The sequence below is a fragment of the Dermacentor silvarum genome, chromosome 4 (genome assembly GCF_013339745.2).
Source record: "Dermacentor silvarum isolate Dsil-2018 chromosome 4, BIME_Dsil_1.4, whole genome shotgun sequence".
In the NCBI taxonomy this organism is placed as follows: domain Eukaryota; kingdom Metazoa; phylum Arthropoda; class Arachnida; order Ixodida; family Ixodidae; genus Dermacentor; species Dermacentor silvarum.
In genome coordinates, this window is record NC_051157.2 from 185251509 (window position 1) to 185259184 (window position 7676).

Below are 7676 nucleotides of genomic sequence, written 5' to 3' on the forward strand. Positions count from 1 at the left end.
AATGGTCTGTAGTGAGCTTTCGCACGAAGTCTATATTCTGTAAACTTGACATAACTCACAAAAAAATTGAAAATTCTTAATCTACTCTGCAGCTGTATGATTTTTATGATTTTTAATATGCGAAAAATGCGGTGAAAGTAAGTTTTCATTCAACAAATTTATTTGGCGTCTGAAAGGGTTAAATACAAGAGACCCAGAAAAACAAGAAACGGAACTAAGTAGCAGACCGCGTTTGACTGTGCCAGAATCAGATTCGTGGAAATCTTCTATCCATCTTTGAAAAAAGAAAGCGTCCAAAGGCAACAGATAAAACGTGTCCTTCCGTCCCGCCATCTCTATCGCTACTGAAATCTCTATCGCTTCTTTGGCATTCGTGTTTGTCTCGTCCGTCGTTCGTGCACGTGTCGAAAAGTGTGTTGCCACCACAAAAATTATTCACTTTGGTCTTGCACATGTCCGGAAAAGAGCGACTTCTTCCCCGTGTGCTGACCTACAAACTAGAATGGGGCGTCTTATTAGCACGGCGGCTACATTGCGCCTCTAAGATAGAGCCTGATAAACCTTGTTGCGGCTTATTGTAGCTTACTGTACTGAGGAAATGAAACCGATTGTTAGTCACCAAAGCGCGCAGATTGCGAAAGAGTGCTTGAAGGGCAGGATTTGCTCTCGTGCGATGATAACAACAGAGAAGAGGATGCAGATAAACATGGTGCGCGTGTTTCGCGTGCAGGATTGGTTTTGGCAGCTTGCGCAGCGAGCGCAGAATCGGTAATGGCAATTAACCTTGAAGAAATACGTCACGCACGACGCACTTTCTAATTTGTATATAAACTTGAGTGGGCGGCGCAGATCGCTTTGTTCTCGCGGACGACGACATTGTTCGGTAAGCTATACCGATGGACCATCATATTGGATTGTGCGGTCATTTTATACCTTGCACTATTCGACCTATTTGTTGCGCAGAAAGTGTAAATTGCTCGCAGAAGCAATGACCGTATAAAAATTTTTAAACTTAGCTATGATACTCATTTACACTTGGACGCAATTAAGATTTGTAGATTAAATAATTGATCAGCTGTAATGATTTGTTCCGTAGAGTATTTCGAGTTGAGTGACGCTCTCGCTACGGTTTGTGTACATGTGCAAGGGTGAAGACTTGAGAACAGTTCCCGATGTTAGGTAGTCTTCATGCTATTCAATTCACACGTTGCGACAGATATAGATGTGAACAAAAATCGCAGTACAGGTGTTATTTGGGCTGAATTTGAATCCTTTACGGACCTTCTAGGGAGAATCACATCTTGCTATTTTGTAGCGCGGTCATGAAGGCCGAAAGTATTGTATATCGGAGTAACAGAAACCCAAATAACAGTAAACAGAACAAAAGAGCTATGAGTAGGAATAACACTTAAAATTCAAATGGAGCGTGAGTACACAACGCTGGCTAGTGAATGGCAAAACCGTTTGCCTCCCTTAGCTGCTATATCAGCGAGAATTTAAGGTAGTTCCGCTTAATTTATCTGCACCGTAAAAAAGAAGCAGAACAAGCTTCTTTGCTTCATGGAATGCTTAGCTGATAAGGACGATCAGTGTCTTGTGACACGCATACGCTTGTGATCACAGAACATTGCTGCACTACAACTTGTGTTTGCCTTTGCAGATCCGATCAAACATATGGAGCTGTGAGATAAATCTTATTCGATGAATTCTCAAGCCACTCTAAACAGCAAATATACTCAACCGGTCCTTTATATTTCTGCAAGGCGCAACCAACCGATTGCGAAATTCATAAAATTAGTGTAGTTGTTCACACATTAATAAGAACTGAAACGAGATGTTGGCGCCATTATTTACACCGGCTACTCCTTTTCGCAGAAGGTTATATGCACAGGTGACAGTCAAATAGTACTCACATTTTGAAAGTTATAACCACAAAAGAAAGTACAAAGGACACTAAAAGACATACACAGTTCCTTAAACGAGTGGAAGTCCACAAAAGAGTCTGAAAACACGCATATAAGGTCAGTTCAATGTTCACAGCAAGACATGAAAACATAACTCCAGACGTGAGCTACACACACACAAGATACTATACAATCCCTGGTATTCTAAGAAAATGTAATAGTGGGGTCAACCACGATGCATTTAGTGATAACTCAATGTATTTGTGTTTGTCAAAAAGTTTTTAAAAGCCACAAGTGCCTTTTTGTGTAGCTCTATTGCAGGACATGGTCCAGGTATTTTTTTTTCAGAGTAAATGGTCTGCGGTCTACCAACTATAAATCGAGCTTTAGTGTCCGCCTCGCGATATCCTATCTCGGGCACTGGAGAAGGAGGTGCTGTACGTCTTCATCAGCCTGGCTACAATGGCATTGCATGTGGATTAGCAACAATTGCGCGTTGAATCCTGCGTAAAAAGTGACGTGTGAATACTGTCCGAAGCCGCAGTCGCTGCAATAAAGTTACAAATCTTTAATTGTCGCTTAACTTTGGCGGATGGACATTTTAATGTTAGCATCTATAAAGAATAACTCTGAGCATTATGATTTCTGATAAAAGCAGGCGTTTGTGCTAAGTCGACAGGATATCTGTCCTAGCAACAAGCGGATTTCACTATGGGTAAGAGAGAGATTTACCGTAGTTCCATTTTCCTGAGTCTGTATTGCAGCAGCGTCCGCTTTCTTGAGCGCGGCAAGATTCCCGAAGCGGTGGGATGTGTGGACCGAACTCTCGCCGCAACAATAATCCGCCTTAAGAAGCTGATCCCCGGTGAAACGGAATCTAATTAGAGCCGCGGCCTACACCGACAGAGAACCGCATTTATTGCTTAACGTATGGTGCACTACCGAGCGACAAAAATAAATAAATAAATAAAACAAAGCAATATAAACTTACACCACCAGCCGTTGTCCATGCCGCAAGCTCACAGCTATTACTGGAAAATAAAAGTGCAAGTATTTTATAGAAATCAACATTTTTTATCGAACTAGCAACATCGTTCAGTTACTATATCCTCACCAAAGTACAAACAAGAATGACGGCGTTAACTACCGGCAGATCGCCACTCGTTGACTGGTCTCCTTCGCGGCGCCACGTTGACGTTGCACTCTTTCTCCGAGTGACGTAACAACCTGAGCGAAATGGTTCTAAAGCGAACCATTACAGAATATGGCCCCAGCAGCACCCAGAAGCCACAGTCAGGGCAGTCCGTGAGGGTTTGCAGAGAAAGCTTCGCTTTGAAGTCAAGTTAACTTAAGGCACATACTAGAACCTCAGCGATTCGCCGTTGTGGGCGCGCTCTTCGTGCCATGTGTCGAGGCATGTGTCTTAGCGGTGCACATTTTATAGTTGACGCTTTGTATTCTGTTTGCCAAACGTATTTCAATAATATTTCAATAGCGTGTTATATGAAGGTGGCCCAGATATTTAGCAGGCTTTTTATTTGATCTATGCTTCTATTGTAAATAACGCTTTCAGAACAATAAAAAATACCATTGTACGCTTTTTTTAAGTAGAAAAGCACTTTAAAAAAACGACATATGAAAGAGCTTCTTTATGGGCTATTTCACACTGGCAGGTTTCAACGTGCGCAAATCTGTTATGGCAAGAATAAAGAAGGCATACACAAGACATGCGTCAAATCGCTAGTAACGTTAACTTGGAGCTCACAACACACTTATAAAGGCGTAGGGAAAGTCCGCAGACCACACCGCCCATAAGCGGGAAATGAACATTACAGTCACCTTAACACCCAGCGATAAAACCAAATCGCCGCACTCTTTCTAGAGATTTGTTTGTAGCTGCGCAACACTATTTTAACAGCGAAGCTGTTTAAACCAGCCGTAAAACGTGCGTGTTTCGCGAAAAGCCAGCCGCACCGTAGCCATGGCAACCAGCGACCCACAGCTGCCTGCCACTGCGCTGCCTAGCAACCACCTCGCGGAGCGTCTTGCGCTATGCTCGGGAGAGAGATAGAGAAACAAATTGTAGCAGCACCAACGAGGCAACGCGCAGAGGTGCTGCCGACGCCATCCACGCTTCTCCGTTTCCCTGCACTAGCGCCGAACGCTCGCGGTGCCCGTGACTGTAGCAGGCGCCTTTGGCGGCGGCTCGGTCAAGCTCCTACCAGCGGCGTGCTACTGCGCATACGCCGTGACGTAATCCCGGCGTTTTGTCTGCTGCGCGCCGCCCGTACACTGTGCATAGCTTTCGCCCCATTTCCCATATATGTGCTCGGACTGCAAGTGCTTCGCGAGGCGTTCCCCGATGCCACGGACCCCGAGGCAATGCTTATACACTTCGTATAATGTAGTATCACTTGGAATTACCTCGTGTAACTTAACATCACTTCCTATAGCCATGGCCAGCTAGGAACCGATCAGCTCCACTGTGTCTTTAGTCTTGCGCCACTAATGCAAGCTACCCCGATTTTCATTTAGCGTAACATTATTTCAGGGCCACTAAAGAGGTCTCTTTTTGGGATCAAGCATGCCAGTCCTTACGTCACGTGCCCCAGTGACGTAGTCTACGTAATTCCGCTAGCATAAGGAAGGGTCTCTATCGTGCAAACAGGCCGAATCCATGTACAGCTATCCGTCCGGCGCCTGTGACCCTTTGCTATCTAGTATCCCAAGACTGGTGGAGTCGACACATGCTTGCGTGAAAATTAATGGCAGCATTTTATGTCAAAACGAATGACAAGATCTCGTCAGTGACAGGTCTGTATAGCAGTGATCGAGAGGATGTAGAAACGTTCCCGTGGTTAGGTTGCATAGGCGGATGGTAAGATGAATATGTTGCTTCTTTGAGCTTATGCGTAGTCTAGCCTGTGCAAGTTCCTTACGTCTACACATGCATGTTGTGGCATCCTAATAAACTTTAGGCGAGGTTAAGCGCTTTTCGTGCGGCTGCCTACTTTTGGCGTGCCTTAAGGTGTGGACAACAAAACGTTGTCCTTTACATTTTCGTGTATGTTGCGCTGAATCTTTCATTTCGTACCTTCAAGCAAGCAGAGAAGCGGCGTAGATATCGGCGTGATATACTGTGCACCCTACGTTTCTAGGCGGTCTACTTCCATGAGATATTGTGAATTGTAGCCAGGTGAGGCACTACCTTTACGGTAACTGTAGCCAGTTGAGCAATCCGAGTCTGCCTTTCCGCCAAAAGCATATAAAAGAGAGGCAACCGTATCAAGATTATAGACTGTACAGCTTCATTACCTATATATCAGCTGGTTGACTGTTCTCGCTCACGCCTGTATTCAAGTGCGGCTTCACTTTATGAGACGTGCTTGTATAGTAGAGTTGACGACCGGTTAGGAGGATGCCTTTACGATTTGCGCTTCAGCGTCTCTTCGAGTACGCACATGTCGTACAATGATGGCCGCACATTTGTGATGTCACTCTTGTCAGTGGACACCGAGGTCGGTGTTTGTGTTGTGATAGTTCACAGGTTCTCGGGCCCCATGATGTGTAGCATCATTTGAGATAACTCCTTTGTTTACAATAGTAACAGTAATTTTCAAGTACAGCTCATGAATATTGTTTAGAAATAAGTTGTTTCAAGCACTCAGGTTTAAGACGTCAAAGATACAGCAATGATAGCGCATATTCAGGACTTACAATGTTTTCTTTGTCTTTCGTCCATATTTCAGATCAAACATGATCGGCACCAAGAAGATCCTTGTTGGACTTCTCGTCCTGGCAATGATCCTTGCCATTGCCATGGCACAGTTCGAAAATGTTGAGGAACGTCGGCTTGGTGATCAACGTGGTTTGGGCCGTGACCGAGGCTACCGCGGCTCACGCGGACGTGGTGACGACCGTAGATTTCACGATGGACGTGATCGTGACCATACATTCGGTCGCGACCGTGGCTCTGGACGTAACCGTGGCCGAGACCATGGCAGGGGAGGTGGACGAGATTTTGGCAGATTTTGATTATTGCTTCCTCTGCTCTACCCGATGTTTCTGCACAGAAAAACGGAGGCATGTGTAATATGTTTTAAATGAACGAAAGATGAAATGCGCGGCCGGCTGCACCAAGTAATGACAGACGGCATAATTAAGACACAACCGAGCAAAGCGGAGGTTAGCGAACATTTCAAGAGGTAAATTTGCCACCAGCAATGACCGCTTGTCCAACACCTGGGACTCATGAAAAGAAATCTGGTTACGATGAACACAGTGCTTCTGAAATAAGTACGCATAGATGTGATAAACCGTGTTATGTCCGTACAGAACTGCGATTCTTAGTACAGAAAGAGTCGCGTATCTCTCAGGAACAGAGCTTGTAAAGCGTGTTTCAAATAAATATCGTCATCTTTCACTGAGAGCAAGATGCGTGCTCTGTTAAGTAGTCGAAAATTTAGTTTCATCTCCGAGATCTCAGACTCGAATATAAATATATTTGTCACAAAATGAGTGTAATAAAGGATACTGGCAAATTCTCAGAGCTGGTGATATGACAACACGAGTGCTCGCGAACTGCCAGATGTTTTAACTCTTTCACGCCTGGAGGCCAGCGCTGCTGACCAACATTTCAATTTTTATTTGCAGTGTTTAGCCAAGAAAAAAGTGTTCACTTTTTCCCGTTAGTCTTCTCGGAAACAACGCAAATGGCCCTAGTTGTCTAGGGAGCCTTTTTTATTGTCAAGCAACAGCCTTATAACCAGCTTGACGTTTCCCGTGCTGTGCCCTGAAAATTACTACTGGCGCAAAGGCACGTAAACTTAGAATGAACCTTTTTCGGATGTAACACAGCGCAGGAATATATCCTACTGGCTGTATTGGCAAATATACGTTGTGGATCATCTTGACGCGGCATTGCGATAGCTCTTATGGTAGTCACCTGTACTGACCACCATGCACGAAAGGTAGTCACCTGTACTGACCACTATGCATGAAAGTCAAATAGGTGGGTCAACGCGACCCACCTATTTTGACTGGCGCGGATGGCACCGACGTGGAGGACTGGCTCGCTATCTACGAGCGCGTGAGTGTACCCAACAGAGATAATATCGCTGTGCCATAGTTATGAGGAGCTACGCCGGCAGCGGTCGTTGACCCGTCGGCCGCGGTCGTTGACCCGTCGGCCGCCAGCACGGGACGCAGATCTCGCTGGCTTGTGAACCGTTTCTGGTGAGGTGAGGTCCCGGATTGTACGAGCGAAATTCAACATAAAATGAACTGTGATGTTCAAAACGCTTCAGATATAATTATACATTATACATATACATAAGTTGATCCCGGATATATCGAACCCACATATAACTAACTGTGTGACGGAACAGCTGTAAAATCCCTTTGAAAATGTCTATACAAAATGCTTGTTGAATATATCGAATTACCTATATATCGAAGATTTTTGTGATCCCCTTTAGATTCAAAGTATCTGGGTTCAACTGTATATATATATATATATATATATATATATATATATATATATATATAAATTGTAGCGAAGCGTTGTAACCCTGAATTGGGTCGTCTGCTCCAGCGCCTTGAAGTGGGTCTCCTTCTCCGGTACCTTCTAGTGGTTCGTTTTCTTCGGCTCTCGAGCGCCGCTCGTGCTGAGCACCATTGGACAGTCTGCACTTTTTGTGCTGCGCTGCGCTTTTTGGACAGTCGCCCTTGCGCTGCTTCTAGTGCCGTCCAATAAACATCCTTATAAATTGG

General features: G+C 44.7%; 1 long non-coding RNA gene across 1 annotated transcript; it reads left to right on the plus strand.

Annotated features, from left to right (window-relative positions):
- The first annotated feature begins 831 nt into the window (after positions 1-831).
- Positions 832-6907, plus strand: LOC119450850 (uncharacterized). Its single transcript, XR_005191525.2, has 3 exons — positions 832-883; positions 5654-6841; positions 6875-6907. It is a non-coding gene; the product is annotated as an uncharacterized LOC119450850 (long non-coding RNA).
- Positions 6908-7676: the final 769 nt, after the last annotated feature.